The following is a 14,170-nucleotide window of genomic DNA, read 5'->3' on the forward strand; positions in this document are numbered from 1 at the left end:
AGGGAACTAGGGAGAAGTCAAGGGATAATGGTCAAACAGAACACTCTGAGCAATCATGAATAAGAAGAAATAATATAAAACTTATTAACATAAAAAAAATCAAACAATTTCTGATTTGGTTTGGAATTTTTAGAAACAGCATTAATCTTCCTGGCCCGAAAGAGTTGATGGACTTCTCCTCAAAGTGTCCAGTCTATATCTCAGAAGTAATTTAGGCACTGGGGAGAGTCAGGGTTGTTTTAACATGGTTTTAAATAAGGTGTGTGGTGTAGTGTTCTAGGGTCATTTTATTAAATGGAATCTGGCTGCAGAACCTAGTCTTTCTATGTAAGACCTTATACTCAATTGCCTTTCTTCTTATGTCCAGTAGATGGCAGGCTATATCCACCCAAACACCATGCTGCCTATCAAGTAAGGTTGATTTATGTAGGGGAATTTTAAATCACTTAACTTTAGTTAATAGACTCTATTAAAAGTGGTTGCCAGAGATATGGAATATGTCTCCAAGTGTATATAATGCTGTTTTTCCCCTTATGAAAGCTTCCTAATCAGTTACACTTGTATTTTAGCTTTTTTAATCAATTTACCCACAACCAAAGTCTGAATTACTTAACAAAACAAACAAAAAAAACACCTTTTGGACAAAAAAAACTTCCCTAATTTACAAGATTATTAAAGTCGAATATAAATTACACTTTAAGCTTTCAAGGAGAAAGGAGTTTAAAGTGAAAATTTAGGCCAGACAAGGTAACCGAAAATAGAAACAAATGTTTCCTTGTCAAGGAATCTGAGGCAGCATGGGGATGGGGGAAAAAAAGAATTAAAGGAGGAAAAGTAGCCTTTCAATTCCCTTTACCTTACACTCTGATCTTTCAAAATTGTCAAGGCAAGAGCCAGTATTTTGCTAAAAATTTAGTAAAATGCTTGTGTTACTCATTCATTTAACTTTTAGAAGTGGTACCACTTTAGAAGTGGGAACACTGTTTGGTCTCCAACTCCTTTCTAAAGCTCCAAAGTGGCCCCAAATTCATGAAAGGATTGTGCTCCAAAGTTTTAAAAGTCATATTTTCAGAAGTCAAAAATGCACTTTCCAAAAAAAATGTTATACTGTTCTTCAAAAAGAGCCTGGTTAGCCCGAAGTGTACTTCTATGGTCCCTAAGCCTGTGTTCCAAGAGCAGGGGACCACTGGTGAAGAAGTAGGAGGGTGGTTTTTTTGCATTTCTCTGCCTCCAGGTGTCTTGCCTCCTTCTCCAGGCCCTGAGTGTCCTCCCACTGCCCCTGGCCTTAAGTCTTCTTCTTACTGCAAAATCCCAGGAGACACAGAGTGCCCCTCCCCAACATACACCATAAGCTACAGAAGTGTTTCTCCCTTTTAGTCAAAATCCATTCTCCCTCAAATTCAGCTGGTCTTAAATAGGTATTAGGAAGAAACCAATTTGAATGACTTAATATGTAAATACAGAGTAGAGTCTTTTCTCTTCCCAGTCCAGTTAGAATTTTTAAAAGAGGATGTTAAAACAGCAAATAAAAAAAACCAAGTTAGGGGTAACAAAATCAAAACAAATTCTGGCCATGTAAGGGAAGGTATTCTTGGGCAAGAGAGACACCAGTTTCACCTTATGCCTTCTCCCCTACCCACCCCCACCCACCATATCCCCCCACTTACTTGACTGCCAAAGACTGTAAAAAGTTCCAAGTTTTCTTCACTCTAGTTCCCATGAAAGTAGTTGCTTGTGATCCCCCACAAACGTCATCTTAAGTCAGGCCCCATCTTTCCAATATTACAATGGAAAAAAAGCTTACAGTTACTTGGAAATTAATTTTACTTCTGTGACTTACTATCTTCAGAAACCACAAGCCTGGACTGTTTGCATGAAACCATATGGAACATTCTAGGAGTCTTTGCTCCTCATAAATTAAACCAGTTCTTTTTGCATTAAAATGTCTTAAATGGAAATAATCGTTAATTATTTCGTTTCAGATTAAATACAATGATCCACTAAGCAAACTTTCCCATCCTGTCTCCTTTCTGTTGCCCTCTCTCTCCTTTCGAACAAGCCACCCAATTTTACTTTCCGGGCTCCCACCCATTTTGCTACACCCAATGGATCCGGGCCAAAGCAGTCCAACTTGTCCAAACAGGACATGGCTTTTGATAAGATTCTGCCCACACCCTGTACTTCGGAAAGACAAGTGAAGCAATTGATTTTGCATGTAAATAAGGACAGGTGCAAAGGTAAAGTCCAAGCAAAATCCCTCCCTATTTCTAGACCGAAGTCTCAGAAAAGGAAAGAAAAATCCACACACAGAAATCCTTTATCAAAGGTCAACTCTCAAATTCAATGCCACCTTGTTAGCAGCAATCCACACCTTCCTAAACTTCAGCAAGCACTAATCATTTTCCCTACTAAGGTTACATACCGGTTTTCTTTAAATTGTTTGACAATTTTGCCTTTTAGGGTCCTGGGAAGCTAAGATTAACTACCTATCATTTGTAGCCTGCTTTATATATGCCCTTTCCTCGGCCTGTATCTCACAGGGCTTATAGTGAGAGTCGATAGTCTCTTCTGTAAAGCATTATATAATCAATTCTAGAGGGCTCACAGCAACCCTTCAGCAGACCACGTCATTCCTCATCTTTCCCTGGTGTATTTAATTTCTCATCTTTGCCTACCACACCACATCTCACTTGAACTGGAGTCCCACCCTGCTCCACCCTGGAGGGGACCCCACCCAGTGTCCCACCCTGCTGGGTGTGGGAGGATGGGAGGGCCTAATTGGCTTCAGTAAGTAGCCAGTTCCTGGAAATTCCGGCCTGAACAGGGATAGCTGGCAACCTTGTAAATAACCAAAATGTTATCATCTATGACTGTGGTAAAGTATTGAAGGCTCCTGAAATTTTTTTCCCCAAGCATCCAATGGACTTAGGAGAAAAGCAAGGGTCTATTTTTTACAACTGTCCTTACCCTCTAAGAAGCATCGCAAAGCTTAAAACAAAAACATCTGACATAAAAACAAAAAATAAAATTCTATGTCTAGAAATAAACCCCTTATATTTCCCCTCTTGCCCACCTCCTTCCCCAGCTTCCCTATTTTTTCATCAATAGCACACAATTCTCCCAATTACCCAGGCTGGAAACCCTGGGGATCATCCTTAATTCCTCCCCTTCCCTTCTCTTTCCTTCTATCCCCCAAAAGAACGAACCACATCTTCTCAATTCTTCCTTTGTCTTTCCTTTCCAAAGCCAAAAACCTAATCCAAGACCACACTGTCTCAAACTGAGATCCGTGCAGGAGCCAGAGCCACCAGATTATGACCTTTCCCACCTGCAGCCATCTCGCCCTAACCATATACCCTATAACATGATCAAAGTTCATGTTTAAAAATCTTTACCAATATATCTCCTCTCCCTTCCTCCCATGCAACATTTATTAAGCTCCTCGAGTGTGCATAGCAATGCACAAGTTTCTGATATTAGGCAAAACTAGAAAGATAGAAATATTTGAATATTTGGATGAATTAAAGCATACGAGTGACTCGACCAGCTCTATACACACAGTAATGATAATGGGATGTCAGAGCTGAAAGAAAACTTAACAAACGATTCATTTTCTCCACCATCCATCCCTCTTTCACACTTAGACGGTGTTTGAAGGTTTACAAAATGCTTTCCTTTTGGGAGGTAGGTAGGCTATATAGTATTTATCCTGATTTGTACAGTCAATAAGTCAGTGAACAAGTATTTATTAAACCAAGTAAGGCTTAGGATACTAGATCTGAGGCGTGCAGGATTTCTAGTCCAACCCTCTCATGAGAAACTGGTCAAGTCTAGAACCCAGGGAAACACATCGGAGATCTGTTGGCCACACAGGATTGTTTGTGAAAAAGATGCTTCGGAAGACTTCAAAGTGCATAAAATATGGATCATTATTTGGAAATTATTAGAGTAGTCCAGGCAATAAAACCCAACAAATACTTAAGTATGCATCTACTATATAGATGACTATTAGGTCCCTGAGATGCAAAGGCAAAGTCCATGTTCTCAAAGAGCATTTGTTCAAAGGATGGGGGTGAGGCAACAGGTACATAGGTAAATATGAGCCAGAAAGAAAGTTTAGTTAAAATAGCCCTCACAGAGTGCACATACAGCCTAGTACCATTCAAAGGAAGTTTGAAGCCATCCTTTAAGAGTGTAAGATCTACAAGGAGTAAATGTGAGAGAATTGATAGGAACAAAAATGGGCAAATGGATATAAAGCCAATGTACTGAGGAAGGAAAAGCAGGAACTGTAACTTCCTGAAGTTCTTCAATGTCATATCATCTTAACCAATAAGAACTCAATGGGTACATTGCTCTTCTCCAAAGTGGAATGGCCCCTTCTAAAAAACGTTTGTAACCAGGAGATGGCAGATAAATGTACACTTGCAATTCTAGTATTCACAGCTCCTAGGCCATGGCATCTAGGGCTCTGAGGACAACATGTAAGAATTTAATATTAATGGAGTCACACAAACACATAAAGAGGGAGAAGATGGGACGGATGACTTTTAGCTTAAACTCAACTGGGGCAGTACCTCAACGCCACCCCCTCCCTCAAAGCAGTTAATTATAGCCCCAGTCCCATCATTCTTGGATTAATAAATAAGTAAAAGAAACAATCTAGGCATCCAAACTTAAAGCTATCTATTATTCTGTTTCTCTGACACACCTGTACTTTTGTCCATAAAAATCCAAGGGAAAAATTGGCAGCTTTATCTAAGTCAATACGGAAATCCTCACTATAATTCTATGAAGTTGGAAGGGTCAGGCACTTTCATCCCCATTTTAGAAATGAGGAAATAAGAGGGACAGAGGTGGAAAGACTTGCCCAAGATCAAACAGCTTGTCTGAATTGTAGCCAGGACTAGAAATAGGCCTAATTATTTTAGATCCTTCTATGTAATGAGGACCTTGCAGCCCATGCTGGGGCCCTGTCTTTTAGGTGAAATCACCCTATAAAGAGGCTCTTTTTGGCAGTTCAGTAATGACACCTCACTGGACGGGGTCCAAGAAAAACTTGCCTTCTTCTGAACTGTTCTTTATCAGTATCATAGCAAAGTTCCAGGGCAAGAAATCAGATTGTGAATGCTTTTTTCAGGTTTGATCTCTGAAGAACTTCACACACCTCAACCTTACACATAACAGGTATATAAGAGATCACTATTGAATGAAATGAACCTCAAAATAGACTCCCCCACCCAGTCTGGTTATAAAGGGTATCATTAAGCCTACATTCCTCTTACTTGATGAAGAAAGCTTTTGTACTATCATAGTCTAAAATGCTTAAAATTAGAATTTTATTTAAAAAATTACTAACTACTAAAAAAATATCCTAAACAATTAACAGGAACAAAGTTAGACAAAAACTGATCTTCTAGGTTGGATAAGAAATGGCCTTCACTTTTAAGAATGTTTTCACAAAGTGGTATAGGAGAGAGAAGCTTTGGGGAGTGTCAGGATGCAAAATACTGAAACAGATAAGGGAACTGAGTTAAGTGATTAAGCTCAAAGAACAGTAGTTCGGAAAAAGAATAAAGAATAGGAGCAGGAAGGAAAAAAAACCCTTTATTTACAGGCAGCCCTTTTTTTGTGTAGAATGTACTAAGCTAAATGACTGTTTGACTCACTGATGTTCTGAGGTCAGTCTGGTTCAGGCCAAATTCCTTAGATTTAGGTCTAGACTGGCCCCTAGTCATCCCTGGGGACATCTCAGGCCTGCCAAAGATCATCGACAATCTCAAGGGTATCCCAGAACCAACCTAGGTCCCTCTAGATCTTCCAGATGAAGAGGCTGATTCACATTCCCCTCTAATTCTGGACTAGACCCAGGGATTTGGCTGGAATGGGCCAGCCTCAAGCATGGAAATGGTTTAATGCTCAATTAATTTACTACATTTTACTACTGTCTGTCTCTCTTTTTCTTTGGAGGTGGGAGGGATGATGTGTAAAAAATGGGGCAGGAAAAAAATGGAAGAATAAGGCAGTATTTTGCTGGAGTGTGCAATGGCGGGGAGGGGGGAAGCTTCCCCATTTTGTTTGGTGTTTTTTAAATACCAATTTATTCTAAGACTAAAAAAGTTCAACAAAGTTTTTAAGTTATACAGACAACTTCAAAACTGCACAGAAATGTCACATTTTCCAGAGTTTATATAAGACTGGTTAAAAATCAATACATTCTTATATAGAGGTATATATAGCTCATCCAGACTTTTGATTCAGAAATAGTAGATTTGCATAGCACTGTGTCTCCTTTATTTTAATAACCACTAGACTCCAAGGGAGGAGGAGAATGGAGGGGGGAAAAAGCAGGGGCTACCTCCCTTAGACAATACCCTGCCTTATCAGGGCAGACTGCTGTCTGGTTTCCTGTCTCTGCACTGGAGAGAAGAAACAAAGTCTAGTAAAGTGAACAGATCAGACTTCTAAAAACAAGTATGCTCAATAGTGTCTAATAATCCTCTCATGCACATGGACTTTAAAATTAATTTTGGTATGGAATCACATAGATAAATAAACCAGGCCTTAGTTTTAAGGAAGAAATCCTGGGAAATAAAGGAGCTGAATGTTTGGGCCAATTTCAACCCCTCTTTAAAGAAAAATGCAAAAATAATGCCATTTCCTAGTTTTTAAGGATGAATTTGCCTTTTTTTTTTACTTGCTCAAACAAAACTGGGTCACCCATGAATAGATCTGACAACAGGGTATGAAGTTAGCATCTAGGAAAGCTGAAGAACAAACAATTCAGCTTGTTAATTTTATAGAAAGACGGGGATTTAGAGAGGGAAAGGAGGTGGGAGATAAGTATCCAAGGGGATTTCACTAGGGGAGAAAAAAGATGAATGGAAAAATGATTAAATAAATGTGGACTTTTCTCAAGAGATGAGGCTGTTGTTCTCCAGCATACCAATGTTTGTTAGTAATTACAATGACTGTGTACCAGACATTAGTAAAATTTCCCATTATTTTTGAGTTTATCATTTAGAAGTTTGCTAAAGTTTCATCTTGCTAGTTTATCTATCATGTTCCCTCTGAAGCCAAGGATCATTATTAGATCCCCCAAAGGAAAACAATTAGGGAAACCTATTCAGGAAGAATTAAACTTCTGTCTGAAAGCATGTCTGCCAAATACCATATTTTGGACTGGAAGCAAGCAGCTTTAGAATGAAAACACAAAAATTGTGATTTTTAAGGGCTCTCCACTCAAAAGATGGCTTAACTCTAACATTTCTTTCCCTCTCCCCAAAAGAAAGTACAATTTTAGACCTTTTCCAAAATCCCATCTTCTGCTAAGAGAAAGCTTACCTTTTACTTAACATACTAGTTTCCAACATCTTTCTTACCATTTAAGTCATAAAGCGAAGATGAGGTGGAAACTGTGCTGTCCTAGACTGTCACAGGTATTTAATGAGATTTTTCTAATACCGAATATAAATTACAGAAAATTATTTTCTATAAAACTTTATGGATAAAGACTACTACACAGAAGGATCTAATCTCATTCTGTAATTCTCTCCTACTGAAAGAAAACTTAAAACCCACTGAAGGTCAACAAAGTCATAAAAACTTACCAAAAATTAAATTATTTCTCTTCTAACTAAAATTTTTCCTTAAAAATCAGTTTCTGTAGAGGTAAGAAGAAAATAATTTATAAATTTTTTAAAAAAAGCTAAACTGAAATGTTAAACTCCAAATAGTATGTGGGAAAAAAAATTATAGCAATCCATAGAATGATATATAAAAGTGGTCAATACTCCAAATCGAAAAAATTCTCCTTATGAGGTTCTTAAAGGACCCAAGAATTCCCAAAGCATCATGCATAAGTTTCCCAATTTCTAGCTTTCCTTTTCATTTCTCACTTTTAATCCTTTCCTGAAATCAGACCCAGTATAAAAAAATCTGGATGTTCCCTTAAAAAAATTATCTTGGCTTTTCTTCAGTCATGCCATGCAAATTAAAAAAAAAAGTGTTCTTCAGAATGTAAGCAGAGAATTCAAGATGGCCAAGATCACCTGAATCCTCCAATTAAAGAGTAACCATCTATGTCTGAAGAGTATCTTGTGTTAAAAACCTGAACAAAGTAGACCATCCTTTTCAGATGAGTCTTCCTTCCATCATCTGCAACAAAACTATGTATGATTAATCCCAATCCAAAAGTGGCATCTTCAGGGCAGAATAAATTTCTCAAAACAAAAACCACCCCAAGAGAAAACAAAACAAAAAAACCCTCAGAAGCCTCCCCAGATAGTGCACATGCATCAAAAATCATAATTTGGAATTAAAATAAAAATGGAAAATTTATTCACACATATAAACACACTGAAGTAAAGGGGTGTGTGTAAAAAGGTTAACTGACTTCTCATTATGACATAATACAGGCATCTTAAGCAATCATGAGTGTGTGGAGACATGATAACTCCCTGGGTGGGGATTGGGAGTTTAGGGGCAGGGACAAGGGGCCTGGTCTGGGCTACTGATCTACCAGAAAACAGCCTGAAACAGGAAAGAGCACACATATGCCACTAGGAATGTATGACGCAAACCCCAGCCTTGAAACAAAGAACAGGAAACAGCTCTGCTGGCTGTGCTGGAGAGAAAGCACAGAGAAACATTTAGCCGGCCCTCCCTGACCCTATATTCATGAGCAGCTGGAGTTTTTAAAACAACAACAGGGGGTGGAGGTGTTTGTTAGATGGGTGAGAATAACACCACCAGCCTATACATGGGACCTACCCTATTTACAAATATAAGCAACCACATGCAGTAAATAGCCCAAGTGAACATTCAGGCAGGAGAGCCCATCATAATTAACACCAGCCTTTCCTCCCGATTTCTTTTGTCCCTTTCTCCTTCCTCTCAAGAATCATGTAACAAGTGGTGCACATTTTTTCAGCCAGGTTGCCCATTACTTTTATTATTATGGCTTAAAACAGGATTTTTTTTTGGGGGGGGAAGGAAGAGGTTGATGACTGAACAAATCAGTGAATAACACAGATTACAGATCCATTCCCAGCATTACTATGAACACAATGGGATCACAGTTACTAAAATTCTCATCAAATCAGGTTCATTCATTCATTCATTCATTCATTCATGGTTCTGAATTGCCAAAGCAAAAAAAAAAAAAAAGGTAGGAAACTCAGAATTAAACCAGAATTTCACTGTATTGATTAAGTCACATATACACATAAACTCACACACATATACCTGGAATTTCATTAGTAGAGGGGTTACATAATTTATTAGATAATACTAAATTTATTATTGGAAAAATGGTGATTTTTTAAAAAAGCATTCTTTTAACTATATGACCCTCCACCCTCATTACCTTTCTTTACTTAAATTATTCATTTGTTGCCTCTCAGAAATGTCAGAGTCTGCTGTCTTTAGTCAGATATTTAGGAAGCCATGTATGGAGACATAAAAAGCAAATAAATAAATAAATAATGGCATCACTGTGACCATAGTAACCAAAAACATTGATCTGGATTTAGAAACTTTCTAAATTACAAATTAAGGAGCTACATTTCTATGGATAGCCATATTGTTATTCTGCTATTAATGTCTGGATTTGATGCTGTTATTCTCATACTGTGGTTTTTTTTAAACTTGTTTATCTTTATTCAAACAAAAGTCAAACATACAAAATGACTTACAGTATACTGTACATCTTCATGGACCACATTACAAAAGAATACATTGGATGTACTTATATTTTGCAGAATAGCTTCGTAGTTTTGAAAATGTGTAAACTTGGTACTCACAAAGTTTAAGGGAATTTAAAAATCTTCAGATTTTTACAACAGCTAGTCAGTAAGTATTACCTATGTTTCAAGCAGTCACTCAAGAAACCCATCCCTCAAAAAAAACCCCAAAACCCAAACCAAACAACAACAAAAAAACCCTAACCCCCCCCAAAAAAACTATTGAATTCCTAGTACTTTAGGGATGTTACTGCTTTCAGACAAAAAACACTCCTTTACCCCCAAATCTTCCTTAGGGGTAGGCAGGTTATCAAATCCAGATGTTACTCACTAACATGTAAAACACTAACATGTCACAGCTATTTTGTGCTCCTGTTAGGAGCAGCAGTTCTATTCATTTGATAATGTAGATTTAAATGAAATCACAGTACCTTTTTATATTTTTCACCAAGATTAAAAAAAAAAAGAGGTACAGAATAGTGCAAAGAAAAACCTTTAAAGTACATGAAGTAGAGATCCAGAGTTAAAAATCTGAATTCCCTAGAAATTCCATCCAAAGTGACCAGTTGAGTCTAAGGTATGGTAATGCCTGCCCGATGCTCCAATCAATACCCAAGATCTCTTTTTCCAGTTACCCTGACAGTGAGCTACTTCTTCAAAAGCTAAGCCTCTTTCTCATTTTTTTCCAACAAAAGTGAAGGAGTAATATAAATTTTTTTTTAAATTGAAGTGGGGATTAAAGAGAAATCCTATTTGCCCTATCCTATATAAGTCAATGGGGGGCCCCAACTCTATAATAAACGCATTTATATCACACTACACAAGTTTATAGTTTCCTATCGATGGCCACACACATGCAACACACAGATCTGTTTTAGTCCCTGAGAATGCTCTGAAATTTGAGGGGATACTTTCTAGGAAGAATAATTAGGTTGCCCCACAAGCACCAAGATAAGTGTCCAAAAAGCACGCGATGCAAAGGCAGGGACTGCGGCAGCTTCTCCACGCAGGATACCCAGCAAGCTCCACAGAGGCCAATCCGATGAACAACATCAAAGTCTCTTCCCCCCTTCCGAAGGAGGAGCTGGGTTTGGAGAAGCCGGACGAGCGCCTGCCAATTCCCAACATCTCCCCCCCTCTTACTCCCTCCCCCAGCCCCCCGGGTTCCGTCTCCTGGAAAAGCGCTCAGGAGTCCCCCACCAAGCTCCTTCTGGGGCTCTCTCAGAGAAGCAGCAAAGCCCCGAGGAAAACTTCCGACACTGTCCGAGGCAACCAACCCGGCGGGGGAGGCAGGGAGAAAGGGGGGTGTGTGTGAGGGGGAGATGGGGGGAGGTGAAGGGGAGGAGCAGGAGGGAGAAGAGAGGTGGGGGGAGGGGACTAGGGAGGGAGTTCGTGTGTGTGTGTGTGTGTGCGTGTGTCCAGTCTACCTTCCTTGAAACAAGGTTGCAACACACCAAGCACACAGATTTCTACTGGGGAGGGAGGAAGAAAGGAGGAAGGCAGGGCCTGGATGGGGGGGGAGGAAGGGAGGAGGGAGTTATAGACCACACAGGTGTAACATCTTGGGTTCCCTCTTCCAGTCTCTTTCCATCTGCGGCCCCCCCCACTTCCCACCTTAAGCCCGGTCCCTCGCATCAACTTCAGCACCACCTCTTCTCTCTCCCCCCCACCACAAGCACCCCTTCCTTCTGCCCCCTCTGCCCCCACTCCCACCCCCACCCCCAGCGCGCACACCACCCGCTACACCACAGCGGGGTAAACCCCCGGATTTGCAGTCTCTCTCTTACCAATCCCACACTTTCGATCAAGAAACTCGGGGCCCTATCATCCCCCTCCAATGCAATTATCTGTTGCACTTTCTACTGGGGGCTAAAAAAAAAAACTACACCGCCCCCCCACACTCCCTTTTATCCCGACACGTCCACGGAGGGGGGGATGCACCGAAAACGAGGAGCGCGCAGCTCCAAGGGTCGGTCTAGATGTATACTGTCTCTCTAGAATTATATATGCATATATGCATACACATATATTTGTCAGAGAAAACTTACTTTGAGCGCCGTAGTGCTGAGCGCAGCAGGCAGGAAATAAAAGCCCAGGATCAGGGTTTCCTTTAATCCCCCAAATGCAACAGTGTCAGCGGAAAAGTCCTGCGACCATGCACGGCCGCCAAGGATGGGGAGGAGGAGGAGGAGGGAAAAGAATGGGGTCAGGAAGGAGGGCGCGGGGGGCGGCGGGCCCCTTCTCCAGCGGGATGGAGTGGCTGCCTCCCTGGCCGGCTCGCGGCTGCCCGGCTCCCAGCTCGCTGCTCCCGGCTCGCGCGCTGCGTGCACCGCTCTCGCTGCTCCCGGCTCGCGCGCTGCGTGCACCGCTCTCGCTGCTCCCTCGCTCGCCCTCTCTCTCCCCGCCGCGCTCAGTCTCCCAGGCTCCTGGCACCGAGTCCGGGGCCGTCACATGACGCCGGCGCCGCTCGCTCTGCGAGCCTCCCAGGGCTGGCCGGGTAAGTAGAGGCTGGGACCTCGGGTGGGAGGGTCAGGGAGGGGGAGAGAGGGAGCCGCCGCCGCAGCCCGGGCAGGGCGGGGCGGGGTCCCCACCCACTAGGGTGGAGGCAGCGGCGGCGGCGGCAGCCGAGAGGGGTCGGACGAGTCACTCACACAAACACGCACAGACTCCCTCCGCCCCTCCCTGCCACCCCGCCCTTCTCTCCTCCTCCTCCCCCTCCTCCCCCTCCTCCTCCTCCCTGCACCCCGCCCTCTCCTCCTCCCCCTTCCCAGTCACCCAGGGACAGACTTACAGACACTCATTATTATCCGGAGCCGGGGTTCCGCCCTAGATGCCAAACTTGCCCTTCCCTCCACTGCTGCTGCTGCCGCCGCCGCTGCTGCTGCTGGGGGCCGCGGGGCATTAGGCGTGCGTCCGGCACGGCGCTCCGAATGATCCCCCTCCCTCCTTTACCTCCCCTCCATGCACACACCCACACCCCGACCCAGCCTTCCCCTCACCCCACCCCGCCTCCCAAACCTGCTGCTGCAATACCGCCCAGGGCCCAAGGGGAAGGAAGGGCGGTGCTGCCCGTTCCGAGGCGTAATGGGGCTGCTGTTGCTGCATAGCTTCCAAAAAACACACCGAGGTTGTGGGACACTGGGCTGTCTAGAAGGATAAATCATCTGTCGCCCAATGGGAGGGGTGGAAAGGGCCGAGCCCTGTGGCTAATGCGGGCCCCTCCTTGGGTTGATGAAGAAATAAAATGAAATAAAATAAAAAACTATAAGAAGAGCCCAGGGGGTGCGCAAGTGGATAGAGGAAAATTCAACTGGAAGAAAAGGTTGGGGTGAAGGTGGGGAGGAGGGGAATGAGATTTGACCGAACCAAATCTAAGGAAACTCAAGAGTTTCAGGTTAATACAACATCCTGTTTGCAAGCTGCCTTCTTTGTGCACTGGGGCTCTGGGAAAACTCCGCTCCGTCCCAGTGAATGAGGAAGGGATGGGGGAGGGGTACGACTGGTGACCGCCTGGCCCTGGAGTCCCCGATTTGCAGCTTTCGTGTCTCCCTCCCCCCCACCTACCTCCAGGGGTTTCTCATTTTAAGAGCGTTGGAAACCCTTAGGCAAAGCATCTTCTAGTTGAGCTCTGGAGTCTAAGATAAAAAGTCCTCTGTGATAACTAATCAGTACCTTTTTCTTCCTGCTACACATTTGCCTGAAAATTTTCCCCAAAGTGGGTTCGGGTTCACCCCCATATAAAACGCGAACTCTTGTGAGTTTGTTAGGGTGGAAGGTGGGGGTGGGAGGAATGGGGGGGGCAGGAGGTTAGCCTCAGCAGCATTTCAACTCAAGCCTTTCCAGTGGGAAGAGACCATGCCCTTCGAGTACTTTATTCAGCTTGCTTCACCATGTGTGTTCCAAGGATGGTTGCAGATACTGCTCTACTTTATTTGGAGTCGGGGCCTGGAGAGTAGCTTGCTTGTATATTTAATGCCTTTTGATTTTCTTTTAAAACAGTATTAGTGTAATAAAGAATGCAATAAAAAGAACAAAGGACAAATTGGTTCAATTGTTTTAGTGCTGTGTAATATTTGAAAACACCCCTGCTTCCATCTATGGCTTTTTATTGATTCAAGATGTTTTAAAAGGCCTTTACGTTCACCCTTATTTTGCTCCTTTCTCTAGGTCCAGTACTACATAATATGCAGAAATATGTTATGAACCTAGTCCTAGAGCTGCATGCTATTCTAACAGAGGATAATCTTAACATAGTGAAATTTTATAAGTATATTGTACATATTAAAAATTACCCGGAGACACAAAAACAACTGAGTTACAGTGGTGTAGCATGGTAGAGATTGGTACACAACCTCTGAAATTTGCATGCCTGTAACTCATATCTTTGAAATATGTCTATAAATTATGTATAACCTATGACATTTAAA

At 42.2% G+C, this 14,170-nt stretch overlaps 1 protein-coding gene across 3 annotated transcripts in view; it reads right to left on the reverse strand.

The window, feature by feature from the left end:
* Positions 1–12,658, reverse strand: part of KLF3 (KLF transcription factor 3) — a 40,253-nt gene extending 27,595 nt beyond the window's left edge. The window contains exon 1 of one of the 3 annotated variants that reach the window (XM_078148536.1): positions 12,535–12,658. The gene's annotated coding sequence lies outside the window, so the exon portion shown is untranslated. Of the gene's footprint in view, positions 1–1,667; positions 2,042–11,791; positions 11,960–12,534 lie in introns of those variants that run through there. The other 2 variants (XM_020991859.2, XM_020991868.2) reach the window with 2 other exon arrangements.
* Positions 12,659–14,170: the final 1,512 nt, after the last annotated feature.

This window comes from Phascolarctos cinereus, unplaced genomic scaffold (assembly GCF_003287225.1).
Source record: "Phascolarctos cinereus isolate Bilbo 61053 unplaced genomic scaffold, phaCin_HiC Scaffold_9;HRSCAF=440, whole genome shotgun sequence".
Taxonomy (NCBI): domain Eukaryota; kingdom Metazoa; phylum Chordata; class Mammalia; order Diprotodontia; family Phascolarctidae; genus Phascolarctos; species Phascolarctos cinereus.